The sequence below is a fragment of the Heloderma suspectum genome, chromosome W, assembly GCF_057233095.1.
Source record: "Heloderma suspectum isolate Gila_16-S chromosome W, 16-S_ref, whole genome shotgun sequence".
Lineage (NCBI taxonomy): Eukaryota > Metazoa > Chordata > Lepidosauria > Squamata > Helodermatidae > Heloderma > Heloderma suspectum.
In genome coordinates this window covers 61,291,915-61,310,453 of record NC_139475.1, presented here as the reverse complement: position 1 = coordinate 61,310,453, position 18,539 = coordinate 61,291,915, and positions in this window count along the sequence as shown.

Sequence of the window (18,539 nt, the reverse complement as noted above, 5' to 3'; positions counted from 1 at the left end):
CGGACCCTGGTTTTGCCTCTGGCAATGCCTGCTCAGACCCTGCTTTGTGCTCTGGCCAATCCTGTTCGGGCACTGCTTGTGCCTCTGGCCAAGCCTGCTCGGACCCTGCTTGTGACTCTGGCCATGCCTCCTCGGACACTGCTTGTGCCTCTGGCCATGCCTGCTGGGACCGTGAATGTGCCTCTGGCCATGCCTGCTGGGACCGTGAATGTGCCTCTGGCCATGCCTGCTCGGACACTGCTTCTGACACTGGCCATACCTGCTCGGACCCTGAATGTGCCTCTGGCCATGCCTGCTGGGACCGAGAATCTGCCTCTGGCCATACCTGCTCGGACCCTGCTTGTGCCTCTGGCCATGCCTGCTCGGACCCTTCTTGTGCCTCTGGCAAAGCGTGAACGGACGCTGCTTGTGCGGCTGGCGAAGCCTGATTGGACGCTGGTTGTGCCTCTTGCCATGCCTGTTGATACCCATCTTGTGCCCCTGGCCATGCCTGCTCGGACCCTGCTTGAGACTCTGGCCACGGATGCTCGGACCCTGATTGAGCCTCTGGCCATTCCTGCTTGGACCCTGCTTGAGCCTCTGGCCATGCCTGCTCGGACCCTGCTTTTTGCCGTTGGCCATTCCTGCTCGGACCCTGAATGTGCCTCTGGCCATGCCTGCTCGGACCCTGCTTGAGACTCTGGCGATGCCTGCTGGGACCCTGAATGTGCCTCTGGACATGCCTGCTCGGACCCTGCTTCTGCCTCTGGCCATGCCTGCTCGGACCCTGCTTGTGCCTCTGGCCAACCTTCTCGGACCCTGCTTTAGCCTATGGCTATGCCTGCTCGGACCCTTCTTGTGCCTCTGGCCAAGCCTGATCGGATGCTACTTGTGCCTCTGGCCAAGCCTGATTGGACGCTGCTTGTGCCTCTGGCCATGCCTGTTCATACCTTACTTGTGTGTCTCGCCAATCCTGCTTGGAACCTGCTTCTGCCTCTGGCCATGCCTGGTCGGAACCTCAATGTGCCTCTGGCCATGCCTGCTCGGACCCGTCTTCTACCTCTGGCCATGCCTGTTGGGACCTTGCTTGTGCCTCTGGCCATTCCGGCTCAGACTCTGGTTCTGCCTCTGGCCAAGCCTCCTCGGACCCTGCTTGTGCCTCTGGCCAAACCTGCTCGGACCCTGCTTGTGCCTCTGGCCATGAGTGCTCGTACCCTGCTTGTGCCTCTGGCCATGCCTGCTGGGACCGTGAATGTGGCTCAGGCCATGCCTCCTCGGACCCTGCTTCTGCCTCTGGCCATGCCTGTTCGGACCCTTCTTGTGCCTCTGGCTATGCCTGGTGGGACTGTGAATGTGCCTCTGGCCATGCCTGCTCGGACCCTGAATGTGCCTCTGGCCATGCCTGCTCGTATCCTGCTTCTACCTCTGGCCATGCCTGCTGGAACCCTCTTTGTGACTCTGGCCATGCCTGCTCGTACCCTGGTTTTGACTCTGGCAATGCCTGCTCAGACCCTGCTTGTGCCTCTGGCCATGCCTGCTCGGACCCTGCTTGTGCCTCTTGCCATGCCTGTTGGGACCTTGCTTGTGCCTCTGGCCATTCCGGCTCGGACTCTGGTTCTGCCTCTGGCCAAGCCTTCTCGGACCCTGCTTGTGCATCTGGCCAATCCTGCTGGGACCCTGCTTGTGCCTCTGGCCATGCCTGCTGCGACCCTGAATTTGCCTCTGGACATTCCTGCTCGGAACCTGCTTCTGCCTCTGGCCATGCCTGGTCGGAACCTGAATGTGCCTCTGGCCTTGCCTGCTCCTACCCGTCTTCTACCTCTGGCCATGCCTGTTGGGACCTTGCTTGTGCCTCTGGCCATTCCAGATCGGACCCTGGTTCTGCCTCTGGCCAAGCCTGCTCGGACCCTGCTTGTGCCTCTGTCCAAGCGTGCTCGGACCCTGCTTATGCCTCTGGCCATGAGTGCTCGGACCCTGCTTGTGCCTCTGGCCATGCCTGCTGAGACCGTAAATGTGCCTCTTGCCATGCCAGCTCGGACCCTGCTTCTGCCTCTGGCCATGCCTGTTCGGACCCTGCTAGTGCCTCTGGCAATGCCTGGTGGGACTGTGAATGTGCCTCTGGACATGCCTGCTCAGATCCTGCTTCTACCTCTGGCCATGCCTGCTGGAACCCTCTTTTTGCCTCTGGACATGCCTGCTCGGACCCTGCTTGTGCCCCTGGCCAAGCCTGCTCGGACCCTCCTTGTGGCTCTGGCCATGCCTGCTCGCACCCTGCTTGAGCCTCTGGTCATCCCTGCTCGCACCCTGCTTGTGCCTCTGGCCATACCTGCTCAGACCCTGCTTCTACCTCTGGCCATGCCTGAGGAAACCCTGCTTGTGCCTCTGGCCATGCCTTCTCGGACCCTCGTTTTGCCTCTGGCAATGCCTGCTCAGACCCTGCTTTGGGCTCTGGCCAAGCCGGCTCGGACCCTGCTTGTGCCTCTGGCCATGCCTGCTCAGACCCTGCTTTGTGCTCTGGCCAATCCTGCTCGGGCACTGCTTGTGCCTCTGGCCAAGCCTGCTCGGACCCTGCTTGTTACTCTGGCCATGCCTGCTCGGACCCTGCTTGTGCCTCTGGCCATGCCTGCTCAGACCCTGCTTGTGCCTCTGGCCATGCCTGCTCGGACCCTGCTCTAGCCCCTGGCGATCTCTACTCGGACCCTGCTTGTACCTCTGGCCACACCTCTTCGGACCCTGCTTCTGCCTCTTGCGATGCCTGCTCGGAACCTACTTCTGCCTCTGGACATGCCTGCTTGGACTCTGCTTGTGCCTGTGAAACGTCTGACAGCCTGCTGAGTCCTGAACCTTGCCTGCTTGGTCACTGCTTGTTCGTCTGGCCCTCCTCGTACCTAACCCCTGCCTGCTCGGAACCTGCTTCTGCCTCTGGCCATGCCTGTTGGGAACTTGCTAGTGCCCCTGGCCATTCCCGCTCAGAACCTGGTTCTGCCTCCGCCCAATCCTGCTCGGACCCTCCTTGTGCCTCTGGCCAAGCCCGCTCGGACCCTCCTTGTGCCTCTGGCCATTCCTGCTCGGACCCTGCTTGTGCCCCTGGCCAAGCCTGCTCGGACCCTCCTTGTGCCTCTGGCCATGCCTGCTGGGACCCTAAATGTTCCTCTGGACATGCCCGCTAGGAATCTGCTTCTGCCTCTGGACATGCCTGGTCGGAACCTGAATGTGCCTCTGGCCATTCCTGCTCGGACCCGGCTTCTACCTCTGGCCATGCCTGTTGGGACCTTGCTTCTGTCTCTGTCCATTCCGGCTCGGACCCTGGTTCTGCCTCTGGCCAAGCCTGTTCTGACCCTGCTTGTGCCTCTGGCCAAGCCTGCTCGGACCCTGCTTGTGCCTCTGGCCATGAGTGCTCGGACCCTGCTTGTGCCTCTTGCCATGCCTGCTGGGACCGTGAATGTGCCTCTGGCCATGCCTGCTCGGACCCTGCTTCTGACTCTGGCCATGCCTGCTCAGACCCTGAATGTGCCTCTGGCCATGCCTGCTTGGACCCTGCTTGTGCCTGTGACCGTTCCGACAACCTGCTGGTTCCTGAACCTTGCATGCTTGGTCGCCGCTTGTGCCTCTGGCCTTGCTCGTACCTGACCCCTGCCTGGTCGGACCCTGCTTCTGCCTCTGGCCATGCCTGCTCGAACCCTGAATGTGCCTCCTGCCATGCCTGCTGGGACCGTGAATGTGCCTCTGGCCATGCCTGCTCGGACCATGCTTGTGCCTCTGGCCATGCCTGCTCGGACCCTTCTTGTACCTCTGGCCAAGCCTGAACGGACGCTGCTTGTGCCGCTGGCCAAGCCTGATTGGACGCTGCTTGTGCCCCTTGCCATGCCTGTTGATACCCTGCTTGTGCCCCTGGCCATGCCTGCTCGGACCCTGCTTGAGCCTCTGGCCACGCATGCTCGGACCCTGCTTGTGCCTCTAGCCAGGCCTGCTCGGACCCTGCTTGTGCCTCTGGCAATGCCTGCTCAGACCCTGCTTTGTGCTCTGGCCAATCCTGCTCGGGCTCTGATTGTGCCTCTGGCCAAGCCTGCTCGGACCCTGATTGTGACTCTGGCCATGCCTGCTTGGACCCTGCTTGAGCCTCTGGTGATGCCTGCTCCACCCTGCTTGAGCCCCTGGTGATGACTACTAGGACCCTGCTTGTGCCTCTGTCCATGCCTGCTCGGACCCTGCTTGTGCCTCTGGCCATGACTGCTGGGACCCTGCTTGAGACTCTGGCGTTGCCTGCTGGGACCCTGAATGTGCCTCTGGACATGCCTACTCGGACCCTGCTTCTGCCTCTGGCCATGCCTGCTCGGACCCTGCTTGTGGCTCTGGACATGCCTGCTGGGACCGTGAATGTGCCTCTGGCCATGGCTGCTCGGACCCTGCTTCTGCCTCTGGCCATGCCTGCTGGAACCCTGCTTGTGCCTCTGGCCAAACCTGCTCGGACCCTTCTTGTGCCTCTGGCCAAGCGTGAACGGACACTGCTTGTGCCTCTTGCCATGCCTGTTGATACCCTGCTTGTGCCCATGGCCATGCCTGCTCGGACCCTGCTTGAGCCTCTGGCCACGCATTCTCGGACCCTGCTTGAGCCTCTGGCCATGCCTGCTCGGACCCTGCTTGTGCCTCTGGCCATGCCGGCTCAAAGGCTGGTTCTGCCTCTGGCCATGCCTGCTCGGACCCTGCTTGAGCCTCTGGCGATGCCACTCGAACTCTGCTTGAGAACCTGGCGATGCCTACTATCATCCTGCTTGTGCCTCTGGCCATGCCTGCTCGGACCCTGCTTGTGCCTCTGGCCATGCCTGCTCGGACCCTGCTTGAGACTCTGGCGATGCCTGCTGGGACCCTGAATGTGCCTCTGGACATGCCTGCTGGGACCCTGCTTGAGACTCTGGCGTTGCCTGCTGGGACCCTGAATGTGCCTCTGGACATGCCTACTCGGACCCTGCTTCTGCCTCTGGCCATGCCTGCTCGGACCCTGCTTGTGGCTCTGGACATGCCTGCTGGGACCGTGAATGTGCCTCTGGCCATGGCTGCTCGGACCCTGCTTCTGCCTCTGGCCATGCCTTCTGGAACCCTGCTTGTGCCTCTGGCCAAACCTGCTCGGACCCTTCTTGTGCCTCTGGCCAAGCGTGAACGGACACTGCTTGTGCCTCTTGCCATGCCTGTTGATACCCTGCTTGTGCCCATGGCCATGCCTGCTCGGACCCTGCTTGAGCCTCTGGCCACGCATTCTCGGACCCTGCTTGAGCCTCTGGCCATGCCTGCTCGGACCCTGCTTGTGCCTCTGGCCATGCCGGCTCAAAGGCTGGTTCTGCCTCTGGCCATGCCTGCTCGGACCCTGCTTGAGCCTCTGGCGATGCCGCTCGAACTCTGCTTGAGAACCTGGCGATGCCTACTATCATCCTGCTTGTGCCTCTGGCCATGCCTGCTCGGACCCTGCTTGTGCCTCTGGCCATGCCTGCTCGGACCCTGCTTGTGCCTCTGGCCATGCCTCCTCGGACACTGCTTGTGCCTCTGGCCATGCCTGCTGGGACCGTGAATGTGCCTCTGTCCATGCCTGCTGGGACCGTGAATGTGCCTCTGGCCATGCCTGCTCGGACACTGCTTCTGACTCTGGCCATACCTGCTCGGACCCTGAATGTGCCTCTGGCCATGCCTGCTGGGACCGAGAATCTGCCTCTGGCCATACCTGCTCGGACCCTGCTTGTGCCTCTGGCCATGCCTGCTCGGACCCTTCTTGTGCCTCTGGCAAAGCGTGAACGGACGCTGCTTGTGCGGCTGGCGAAGCCTGATTGGACGCTGGTTGTGCCTCTTGCCATGCCTGTTGATACCCATCTTGTGCCCCTGGCCATGCCTGCTCGGACCCTGCTTGAGACTCTGGCCACGGATGCTCGGACCCTGATTGAGCCTCTGGCCATTCCTGCTTGGACCCTGCTTGAGCCTCTGGCCATGCCTGCTCGGACCCTGCTTTTTGCCGTTGGCAATTCCTGCTCGGACCCTGAATGTGCCTCTGGCCATGCCTGCTCGGACCCTGCTTGAGACTCTGGCGATGCCTGCTGGGACCCTGAATGTGCCTCTGGACATGCCTGCTCGGACCCTGCTTCTGCCTCTGGCCATGCCTGCTCGGACCCTGCTTGTGCCTCTGGCCAACCTTCTGGGACCCTGCTTTAGCCTATGGCTATGCCTGCTCGGACCCTTCTTGTGCCTCTGGCCAAGCCTGATCGGATGCTACTTGTGCCTCTGGCCAAGCCTGATTGGACGCTGCTTGTGCCTCTGGCCATGCCTGTTCATACCTTCCTTGTATGTCTCGCCAATCCTGCTCGGAACCTGCTTCTGCCTCTGGCCATGCCTGGTCGGAACCTCAATGTGCCTCTGGCCATGCCTGCTCGGACCCGTCTTCTACCTCTGGCCATGCCTGTTGGGACCTTGCTTGTGCCTCTGGCCATTCCGGCTCAGACTCTGGTTCTGCCTCTGGCCAAGCCTCCTCGGACCCTGCTTGTGCCTCTGGCCAAACCTGCTCGGACCCTGCTTGTGCCTCTGGCCATGAGTGCTCGTACCCTGCTTGTGCCTCTGGCCATGCCTGCTGGGACCCTGAATGTGGCTCAGGCCATGCCTCCTCGGACCCTGCTTCTGCCTCTGGCCATGCCTGTTCGGACCCTTCTTGTGCCTCTGGCTATGCCTGGTGGGACTGTGAATGTGCCTCTGGCCATGCCTGCTCGGACCCTGAATGTGCCTCTGGCCATGCCTGCTCGTATCCTGCTTCTACCTCTGGCCATGCCTGCTGGAACCCTCTTTGTGACTCTGGCCATGCCTGCTCGTACCCTGGTTTTGACTCTGGCAATGCCTGCTCAGACCCTGCTTGTGCCTCTGGCCATGCCTGCTCGGACCCTGCTTGTGCCTCTTGCCATGCCTGTTGGGACCTTGCTTGTGCCTCTGGCCATTCCGGCTCGGACTCTGGTTCTGCCTCTGGCCAAGCCTTCTCGGACCCTGCTTGTGCATCTGGCCAATCCTGCTGGGACCCTGCTTGTGCCTCTGGCCATGCCTGCTGCGACCCTGAATTTGCCTCTGGACATTCCTGCTCGGAACCTGCTTCTGCCTCTGGCCATGCCTGGTCGGAACCTGAATGTGCCTCTGGCCTTGCCTGCTCCTACCCGTCTTCTACCTCTGGCCATGCCTGTTGGGACCTTGCTTGTGCCTCTGGCCATTCCGGATCGGACCCTGGTTCTGCCTCTGGCCAAGCCTGCTCGGACCCTGCTTGTGCCTCTGTCCAAGCATGCTCGGACCCTGCTTATGCCTCTGGCCATGAGTGCTCGGACCCTGCTTGTGCCTCTGGCCATGCCTGCTGAGACCGTAAATGTGCCTCTTGCCATGCCAGCTCGGACCCTGCTTCTGCCTCTGGCCATGCCTGTTCGGACCCTGCTAGTGCCTCTGGCTATGCCTGGTGGGACTGTGAATGTGCCTCTGGACATGCCTGCTCGGATCCTGCTTCTACCTCTGGCCATGCCTGCTGGAACCCTCTTTTTGCCTCTGGACATGCCTGCTCGGACCCTGCTTGTGCCCCTGGCCAAGCCTGCTCGGACCCTCCTTGTGGCTCTGGCCATGCCTGCTCGCACCCTGCTTGAGCCTCTGGTCATCCCTGCTCGCACCCTGCTTGTGCCTCTGGCCATACCTGCTCAGACCCTGCTTCTACCTCTGGCCATGCCTGAGGGAACCCTGCTTGTGCCTCTGGCCATGCCTTCTCGGACCCTCGTTTTGCCTCTGGCAATGCCTGCTCAGACCCTGCTTTGGGCTCTGGCCAAGCCGGCTCGGACCCTGCTTGTGCCTCTGGCCATGCCTGCTCAGACCCTGCTTTGTGCTCTGGCCAATCCTGCTCGGGCACTGCTTGTGCCGCTGGCCAAGCCTGCTCGGACCCTGCTTGTTACTCTGGCCATGCCTGCTCGGACCCTGCTTGTGCCTCTGGCCATGCCTGCTCAGACCCTGCTTGTGCCTCTGGCCATGCCTGCTCGGACCCTGCTCTAGCCCCTGGCGATCTCTACTCGGACCCTGCTTGTACCTCTGGCCACACCTCTTCGGACCCTCCTTCTGCCTCTTGCGATGCCTGCTCGGAACCTACTTCTGCCTCTGGACATGCCTGCTTGGACTCTGCTTGTTCCTGTGAAACGTCTGACAGCCTGCTGAGTCCTGAACCTTGCCTGCTTGGTCACTGCTTGTTCGTCTGGCCCTCCTCGTACCTAACCCCTGCCTGCTCGGAACCTGCTTCTGCCTCTGGCCATGCCTGTTGGGAACTTGCTAGTGCCCCTGGCCATTCCCGCTCAGAACCTGGTTCTGCCTCCGGCCAATCCTGCTCGGACCCTCCTTGTGCCTCTGGCCAAGCCCGCTCGGACCCTCCTTGTGCCTCTGGCCATTCCTGCTCGGACCCTGCTTGTGCCGCTGGCCAAGCCTGCTCGGACCCTCCTTGTGCCTCTGGCCATGCCTGCTGGGACCCTAAATGTTCCTCTGGACATGCCCGCTAGGAATCTGCTTCTGCCTCTGGACATGCCTGGTCGGAACCTGAATGTGCCTCTGGCCATTCCTGCTCGGACCCGGCTTCTACCTCTGGCCATGCCTGTTGGGACCTTGCTTCTGTCTCTGTCCATTCCGGCTCGGACCCTGGTTCTGCCTCTGGCCAAGCCTGTTCTGACCCTGCTTGTGCCTCTGGCCAAGCCTGCTCGGACCCTGCTTGTGCCTCTGGCCATGAGTGCTCGGACCCTGCTTGTGCCTCTTGCCATGCCTGCTGGGACCGTGAATGTGCCTCTGGCCATGCCTGCTCGGACCCTGCTTCTGACTCTGGCCATGCCTGCTCAGACCCTGAATGTGCCTCTGGCCATGCCTGCTTGGACCCTGCTTGTGCCTGTGACCGTTCCGACAACCTGCTGGTTCCTGAACCTTGCATGCTTGGTCGCCGCTTGTGCCTCTGGCCTTGCTCGTACCTGACCCCTGCCTGGTCGGACCCTGCTTCTGCCTCTGGCCATGTCTGCTCGAACCCTGAATGTGCCTCCTGCCATGCCTGCTGGGACCGTGAATGTGCCTCTGGCCATGCCTGCTCGGACCATGCTTGTGCCTCTGGCCATGCCTGCTCGGACCCTTCTTGTGCCTCTGGCCAAGCCTGAACGGACGCTGCTTGTGCCGCTGGCCAAGCCTGATTGGACGCTGCTTGTGCCCCTTGCCATGCCTGTTGATACCCTGCTTGTGCCCCTGGCCATGCCTGCTCGGACCCTGCTTGAGCCTCTGGCCACGCATGCTCGGACCCTGCTTGTGCCTCTGGCCAGGCCTGCTCGGACCCTGCTTGTGCCTCTGGCAATGCCTGCTCAGACCCTGCTTTGTGCTCTGGCCAATCCTGCTCGGGCTCTGATTGTGCCTCTGGCCAAGCCTGCTCGGACCCTGATTGTGACTCTGGCCATGCCTGCTTGGACCCTGCTTGAGCCTCTGGTGATGCCTTCTCCAACCCTGCTTGAGCCCCTGGTGATGACTACTAGGACCCTGCTTGTGCCTCTGTCCATGCCTCCTCGGACCCTGCTTGTGCCTCTGGCCATGACTGCTGGGACCCTGCTTGAGACTCTGGCGTTGCCTGCTGGGACCCTGAATGTGCCTCTGGACATGCCTACTCGGACCCTGCTTCTGCCTCTGGCCATGCCTGCTCGGACCCTGCTTGTGGCTCTGGACATGCCTGCTGGGACCGTGAATGTGCCTCTGGCCATGGCTGCTCGGACCCTGCTTCTGCCTCTGGCCATGCCTGCTGGAACCCTGCTTGTGCCTCTGGCCAAACCTGCTCGGACCCTTCTTGTGCCTCTGGCCAAGCGTGAACGGACACTGCTTGTGCCTCTTGCCATGCCTGTTGATACCCTGCTTGTGCCCATGGCCATGCCTGCTCGGACCCTGCTTGAGCCTCTGGCCACGCATTCTCGGACCCTGCTTGACCCTCTGGCCATGCCTGCTCGGACCCTGCTTGTGCCTCTGGCCATGCCGGCTCAAAGGCTGGTTCTGCCTCTGGCCATGCCTGCTCGGACCCTGCTTGAGCCTCTGGCGATGCCGCTCGAACTCTGCTTGAGAACCTGGCGATGCCTACTATCATCCTGCTTGTGCCTCTGGCCATGCCTGCTCGGACCCTGCTTGTGCCTCTGGCCATGCCTGCTCGGACCCTGCTTGAGACTCTGGCGATGCCTGCTGGGACCCTGAATGTGCCTCTGGACATGCCTGCTGGGACCCTGCTTGAGACTCTGGCGTTGCCTGCTGGGACCCTGAATGTGCCTCTGGACATGCCTACTCGGACCCTGCTTCTGCCTCTGGCCATGCCTGCTCGGACCCTGCTTGTGGCTCTGGACATGCCTGCTGGGACCATGAATGTGCCTCTGGCCATGGCTGCTCGGACCCTGCTTCTGCCTCTGGCCATGCCTGCTGGAACCCTGCTTGTGCCTCTGGCCAAACCTGCTCGGACCCTTCTTGTGCCTCTGGCCAAGCGTGAACGGACACTGCTTGTGCCTCTTGCCATGCCTGTTGATACCCTGCTTGTGCCCATGGCCATGCCTGCTCGGACCCTGCTTGAGCCTCTGGCCACGCATTCTCGGACCCTGCTTGAGCCTCTGGCCATGCCTGCTCGGACCCTGCTTGTGCCTCTGGCCATGCCGGCTCAAAGGCTGGTTCTGCCTCTGGCCATGCCTGCTCGGACCCTGCTTGAGCCTCTGGCGATGCCGCTCGAACTCTGCTTGAGAACCTGGCGATGCCTACTATCATCCTGCTTGTGCCTCTGGCCATGCCTGCTCGGACCCTGCTTGTGCCTCTGGCCATGCCTGCTCGGACCCTGCTTGAGACTCTGGCGATGCCTGCTGGGACCCTGAATGTGCCTCTGTCCATGCCTGCTCGGACCCTGCTTCTGCCTCTGGCCATGCCTGCTGGAACCCTCCTTGTGCCTCTGGCCATGCCTGCTCGGAACCTAGTTTTGCCTCTGGCAATGCCTGCTCAGACCCTGCTTGTGCCTCTGGGCAATCCTGCTCGGACCCTGCTTGTGCCTCTGGCCAAGTCTGCTCGGACCCTTCTCGTGCTTCTGGCCATGCCTGCTCGGACCCTTCTTGTGCCTCTGGCTACGCCTTCGCGTACCCAGCTTCTGCCTCTGGCCATTTCTGCTCGGACCCTGAATGTGCCTCTGGCCATGCCTCCTCGGACCCTGCTTCTACCTCTGGCCATAACTGCTGGAACCCTGCTTGTGCTTCTGGCCATGCCTGCTCGGACCCTGGTTTTGCCTCTGGCAATGCCTGCTCAGACCCTGCTTTGTGCTCTGGCCAATCCTTGTCGGGCACTGCTTGTGCCTCTGGCCAAGCCTGCTCGGACCCTGCTTGTGACTCTGGCCATGCCTGCTCGAACCCTGCTTGAGCCTCTGGCGATGCCTCCTCCAACCCTGCTTGAGCCCCTGGTGATGACTACTAGGACCCTGCTTGTGACTCTGTCCATGCCTGCTCGGACCTTGCTTGTGCTTCTGGCCATGCCTGCTCGGACCCTTCTTGAGACTCTGGCGATGCCTGCTGGGACCCTGAATGTGCCTCTGGACATGCCTGCTCGGACCCTGCTTCTCCCTCTGGCCATGCCTGCTCGGACCCTGCTTGTGCCTCTGGCCATGCCTGCTGGTTCCGTGAATGTGCCTCTGGCCATGGCTGCTCGGACCCTGCTTCTGCCTCTGGCCATGCCTGCTGGAACCCTGCTTGTGCCTCTGGCCTTGCCTGCTCGGAACCTGGTTTTGCCTCTGGCAATGCCTGCTCAGACCCTGCTTGTGCCTCTGGGCAATCCTGCTCGGACCCTGCTTGTGCCTCTGGCCAAGTCTGCTCGGACCCTTCTCGTGCTTCTGGCCATGCCTGCTCGGACCCTTCTTGTGCCTCTGGCCACGCCTTCGCGTTCCCAGATTCTGCCTCTAGCCATTCCTGCTCGGACCCTGAATGTGCCTCTGGCCATGCCTCCTCGGACCCTGCTTCTACCTCTGGCCATAACTGCTGGAACCCTGCTTGTGCTTCTGGCCATGCCTGCTCGGACCCTGGTTTTGCCTCTGGCAATGCCTGCTCAGACCCTGCTTTGTGCTCTGGCCAATCCTGCTCGGGCACTGCTTGTGCCTCTGGCCAAGCCTGCTCGGACCCTGCTTGTGACTCTGGCCATGCCTCCTCGGACCCTGCTTGAGCCTCTGGCGATGCCTGCTCCAACCCTGCTTGAGCCCCTGGTGATGACAACTAGGACCCTGCTTGTGCCTCTGTCCATGCCTGCTCGGACCCTGCTTGTGCCTCTGGCCATGCCTGCTCGGACCCTGCTTGTGCCTCTGGCCATGCCTGCTTGGACCGTGAATATTCCTCTGTCCATGCCTGCTCGGACCCTGCTTCGGCCTCTGGACACGCCTGCTCGGACCCTACTTCTGCCTCTGGCCATGCCTGCTGGGACCCTAAATTTTCCTCTGGACATGCCCGCTAGGAACCTGCTTCTGCCTCTGGACATGCCTGGTCGGAACCTGAATGTGCCTCTGGCCATTCCTGCTCGGACTCGGCTTCTACCTCTGGCCATGCCTGTTGGGACCTTGCTTCTGTCTCTGTCCATTCCGGCTCGGACCCTGGTTCTGCCTCTGGCCAAGCCTGTTCTGACCATGCTTGTGCCTCTGGCCAAGCCTGCTCAGACCCTGCTTGTGCCTCTGGCCATGAGTGCTCGGACCCTGCTTGTGCCTCTGGCCATGCCTGCTGGGACCGTGAATGTGCCTCTGGCCATGCCTGCTCGGACCCTGCTTCTGACTCTGGCCATGCCTGCTCAGACCCTGAATGTGCCTCTGGCCATGCCTGCTTGGACCCTGCTTGTGCCTGTGACCGTTCCGACAACCTGCTGGTTCCTGAACCTTGCCTGCTTGGTCGCCGCTTGTGCCTCTGGCCTTGCTCGTCCCTGACCCCTGCCTGGTCGGACCCTGCTTGTGCCTCTGGCCATGACTGCTCGGACCCTGCTTGTGCCTACGGCCGTGACTGCTTAACCATGCTTCAGGCTCTCGCCAGGCCTGCTCGGACCATGCTTGTGCTTCTGACCATGCTTGCTCCGGCCCTGCTTGTGCCTCTGGCCATGCCTGTTTTTAACCTGCTTGTGCCTCTGGCCACTCCTACTTGGACCCTGCTTGTGCCTCTGGCCACGCGTGCTCGGTACCTACTTCTGCCTCTGGCCATGCCTGCTCGGGCACTGCTTCTGCCTGTGACCGTTCTGACAACCTGCTGGTTCCTGAACCTTGCCTGGTTGGTCGCTGCTTGTGCCTCGGGCCCTGCTCTTACCTGACCCCTGCCTCCTCGTACACTGAATGTGCCTCTGGCCATGCCTGCTCAGACCCTGCTTCTACCTCTGGCCATGCCTGCTGGAACCCTGCTTGTGCCTCTGGCCACGCCTTCTCGGACCCTGGTTTTGCCTCTGGCAATGCCTGCTCAGACCCTGCTTTGGGCTCTGGCCAATCCTGCTCGGACCCTGCTTGTGCCTCTGGCCAAGCCTGCTCGGACCCTGCTTGTGCCTCTGGCCATGCCTGCTCGGACCCTTTGTGAGCCTCTGGCGATGCCTGCTCGAACCCTGCTTGAGACCCTGGCGATGCCTACTCGGACCCTGCTTGTGCCTCTGTCCATGCCTGTTCGGACCCTGCCTCTGCCTCTGGCCACGCCTGCTCGGACCCTACTTCTGCCTCTGGAAATGCCTGCTCGGACCCTGCTTGTGCCTCTGGCCATGCCTTCTAGGACCCTGCTTGTGCCTCTGGCGATGCCTGCTCGGACCCTGCTTATGCCTCTTGCCATGCCTGGTGGGACCCTGAATGTGCCTCTGGCCATGCCTGCTGGGACCCTGCTTGTGCCTCTGGCCATGCCTGCTTGTACCCTACTTCTGCCTCTGGCCATGCCTGCTGGGACCCTGCTTGTGCCTCTGGCCATGGCTGCTCGGACCCTGCTTGTGCCTCTGGCCATGCCTGCTCGGGCAGTGCTTCTGCCTGTGACCGTTCCGACAACCTGCTGGTTCCTGAACCTTGCCTACTTGGTCGCTGCTTGTGCCTCTGGCCATGCCTGCTCGGACCCTGCTTCTACCTCAGGCCATGCCTCCTGGGACCCTGCTTGTGCCTCTGGCCATGCTGGCTCGGACGCTGGTTCTGCCTCTGGCCAAACCTGCTCGGACCCTGCTTGTCTCTCGCCAAGCCTGCTCGGACCCTGCTTGTGCCTCTGGCCAAGCCTGCTGGGACCCTGCATTAGCCTATGGCTATGCCTGCTCGGACCCTGAATGTGCCTCTGGCCACGCATTCGCATACCCTACTTCTGCCTCTGGCCATTCCTGCTCGGACCCTGAATGTGCCTCTGGCCATGCCTGCTCGGACCCTCCTTCTACCTCTAGCCATAACTGCTGGAACCCTGATTGTGCTTCTGGCCATGCCTGCTCGGACCCTGGTTTTGCCTCTGGCAATCCCTGCTCAGACCCTGCTTTGTGCTCTGGCCAATCCTGTTCGGGCACTGCTTGTGCCTCTGGCCAAGCCTGCTCGGACCCTGCTTGTGACTCTGGCCATGCCTCCTCGGACACTGCTTGTGCCTCTGGCCATGCCTGCTCGGACCCTGCTTTTTGCCGTTGGCCATTCCTGCTCAGACCCTGAATGTGCCTCTGGCCATGCCTGCTCGGACCCTGCTTGAGACTCTGGCGATGCCTGCTGGGACCCTGAATGTGCCTCTGGACATGCCTGCTCGGACCCTGCTTCTGCCTCTGGCCATGCCTGCTCGGACCCTGCTTGTGCCTCTGGCCAACCTTCTGGGACCCTGCTTTAGCCTATGGCTATGCCTGCTCGGACCCTTCTTGTGCCTCTGGCCAAGCCTGATCGGATGCTACTTGTGCCTCTGGCCAAGCCTGATTGGACGCTGCTTGTGCCTCTGGCCATGCCTGTTCATACCTTACTTGTGTGTCTCGCCAATCCTGCTCGGAACCTGCTTCTGCCTCTGGCCATGCCTGGTCGGAACCTCAATGTGCCTCTGGCCATGCCTGCTCGGACCCGTCTTCTACCTCTGGCCATGCCTGTTGGGACCTTGCTTGTGCCTCTGGCCATTCCGGCTCAGACTCTGGTTCTGCCTCTGGCCAAGCCTCCTCGGACCCTGCTTGTGCCTCTGGCCAAACCTGCTCGGACCCTGCTTGTGCCTCTGGCCATGAGTGCTCGTACCCTGCTTGTGCCTCTGGCCATGCCTGCTGGGACCGTGAATGTGGCTCAGGCCATGCCTCCTCGGACCCTGCTTCTGCCTCTGGCCATGCCTGTTCGGACCCTTCTTGTGCCTCTGGCTATGCCTGGTGGGACTGTGAATGTGCCTCTGGCCATGCCTGCTCGGACCCTGAATGTGCCTCTGGCCATGCCTGCTCGTATCCTGCTTCTACCTCTGGCCATGCCTGATGGAACCCTCTTTGTGACTCTGGCCATGCCTGCTCGTACCCTGGTTTTGACTCTGGCAATGCCTGCTCAGACCCTGCTTGTGCCTCTGGCCATGCCTGCTCGGACCCTGCTTGTGCATCTTGCCATGCCTGTTGGGACCTTGCTTGTGCCTCTGGCCATTCCGGCTCGGACTCTGGTTCTGCCTCTGGCCAAGCCTTCTCGGACCCTGCTTGTGCCTCTGGCCAATCCTGCTGGGACCCTGCTTGTGCCTCTGGCCATGCCTGCTGGGACCCTGAATTTGCCTCTGGACATTCCTGCTCGGAACCTGCTTCTGCCTCTGGCCATGCCTGGTCGGAACCTGAACTTGCCTCTGGCCATGCCTGCTCGGACCCGGCTTCTACGTCAGGCCATGCCTGAAAGTGACATTGCTTGTGCCTCTGGCCATTCCGGCTCGGACCCTGGTTCTGCCTCTGGCCAAGCCTGCTCCGACCCTCCTTGTGCCTCTGGCCATGCCTGCTCGGAAACTGCTATTGCCCCTGGCCACGCCTCTTTGGACCCTGCTTGTCCTTCTGGCCACTCCTGCTCGGCCCCTGATTATGCCTCTGGCCATGCCTGCTCGTATCCTGCTTCTACCTCTGGCCATGCCTGCTGGAACCCTCTTTGTGACTCTGGCCATGCCTGCTCGTACCCTGGTTTTGCCTCTGGCAATGCCTGCTCAGACCCTGAATGTGCCTCTGGCCATGCCTGCTGGGACCGTGAATGTGCCTCTGGCCATGCCTGCTGGGACCGTGAATGTGCCTCTGGCCATGCCTGCTCGGACACTGCTTCTGACTCTGTCCATGCCTGCTCGGACCCTGAATGTGCCTCTGGCCATACCTGCTGGGACCCTGCTTGTGCCTCTGGCCATGCCTGCTCGGGCACTGCTTCTGCCTGTGACCATTCCGACAACCTGCTGGTTCCTGAACCTTGCCTGCTTGGTCGCTGCTTGTGCCTCTGGCCTTGCTCGTCCCTGACCCCTGCCTGGTCGGACCCTGCTTCTGCCTCTGGCCATGCCTGCTCGAACCCTGAATGTGCCTCCTGCCATGCCTGCTGGGACCGAGAATGTGCCTCTCGCCACGCCTGCTCGGACGCTGCTTGTGCCGCTGGCCAAGCCTGATTGGACGCTGCTTGTGCCTCTTGCCATGCCTGTTGATACCCTGCTTGTGCCCCTGGCCATGCCTGCTCGGACCCTGCTTGAGCCTCTGGCCACGCATGCTCGGGCACTGCTTGAGCCTCTGGCCATGCCTGCTCGGACCCTGATTGAGCCTCTGGCCATGCCTGCTCGGACCCTGCTTGAGACTCTGGCGATGCCTGCTGGGACCCTGAATGTGCCTCTGGACATGCCTGCTCGGACCCTGCTTCTGCCTCTGGCCATGCCTGCTCGGACCCTGCTTGTGCCTACGGCCATGAGTGTTCGGACCCTGATTGTGCTTCTGGCCATGCCTGCTGGGACCGTGAATGTGCCTCTGGCCATGCCTGCTCAGACCCTGCTTCTGCCTCTGGCCATGCCTGCTCGGACCCTGCTTCTGCCTCTGGCCATGCCTGCTCGGACCCTACTTTTGCCTCTGGCCATGCCTGCTTGGACCGTGAATGTGCCTCTGGCCATGCCTGCTCGGACCCTGCTTCTGCCTCTGGCCATGCCTTCTCGGACCCTGAATGTGCCTCTGGCCATGCCTGCTCGGATCCTGCTTCTACCTCTGGCCATGCCTGCTGGAACCCTGCTTTTGCCTCTGGCCATGCCTTCTCGGACCCTGAATGTGCCTCTGGCCATGCCTGCTCGGATCCTGCTTCTACCTCTGGCCATGCCTGCTGGAACCCTGCTTTTGCCTCTGGCCATGCCTGCTCGGACCCTGCTTGTGCCTCTGGCCAAGCCTGCTTGGACCCAGCTTTAGACTATGGCTATGCCTGCTCGGACCCTGCTTGTGCCTCTGGCCAAGTCTGCTCGGACCGTGCTTGTGCCTCTGGACATGTCTGCTCCGACCCTGCTTGTGCCTCTGGCCATGACTGCTCGGACCCTGCTTGTGCCTACGGCCATGACTGCTAGACCATGATTAAGGCTCTAGCCAGGCCTGCTCGGACCATGCTTGTGCTTCTGGCCATGCTTGCTCTGGCGCTGCTTGTGCTTCTGGCCATGCCTGTTCGGAACCTGCTTGTGCCTCTGCCCACTCCTACTTGGACCCTGCTTGTGCCTCTGGCCATGCCTGCTCGGGCACTGCTTCTGCCTGTGACCGTTCTGACAACCTGCTGGTTCCTGAACCTTGCCTGGTTGGTCGCTGCTTGTGCCTCGAGCCCTGCTCTTACCTGACCCCTGCCTGCTCGGACACTGAATGTGCCTCTGGCCATGCCTGCTCTGACCCTGCTTCTACCACTGGCCATGCCTGCTGGGACCCTGCTTGTGCCTCTGGCCATGCCAGCTCGGACCCTGGTTCTGCCTCTGGCCAAAACTGCTCAGACCCTGCTTGTGCCTCTGGCAAGCCTGCTCGGATCCTGCTTGTGCCTCTGGCCAACCTGCTGGGACCCTGCTTTAGCCTATGGCTATGCCTGCTCGGACCCTTCTTGTGCCTCTGGCCAAGCCTGATTGGACGGTGCTTGTGCCTCTGGCCATGCCTGTTCATACCTTACTTGTGCCTCTCGCCAATCCTGCTCAGAACCTGCTTCTGCCTCTGGCCATGCCTGGTCGGAACCTGAATGTGCCTCTGGCCTTGCCTGCTCGGACCCGTCTTCTACCTCTCGCCATGCCTTTTGGGACCTTGCTTGTGCCTCTGGCCATTCCGGATCGGACCCTGGTTCTGCCTCTGGCCAAGCCTGCTCGGACCCTGCTTGTGCCTCTGTCCAAGCGTGCTCGGACCCTGCTTATGCCTCTGGCCATGAGTGCTCGGACCCTGCTTGTGCCTCTGGCCATGCCTGCTGAGACCGTAAATGTGCCTCTTGCCATGCCAGCTTGGACCCTGCTTCTGCCTCTGGCCATGCCTGTTCGGACCCTGCTAGTGCCTCTGGCTATGCCTGGTGGGACTGTGAATGTGCCTCTGGACATGCCTGCTCGGATCCTGCTTCTACCTCTGGCCATGCCTGCTGGAACCCTCTT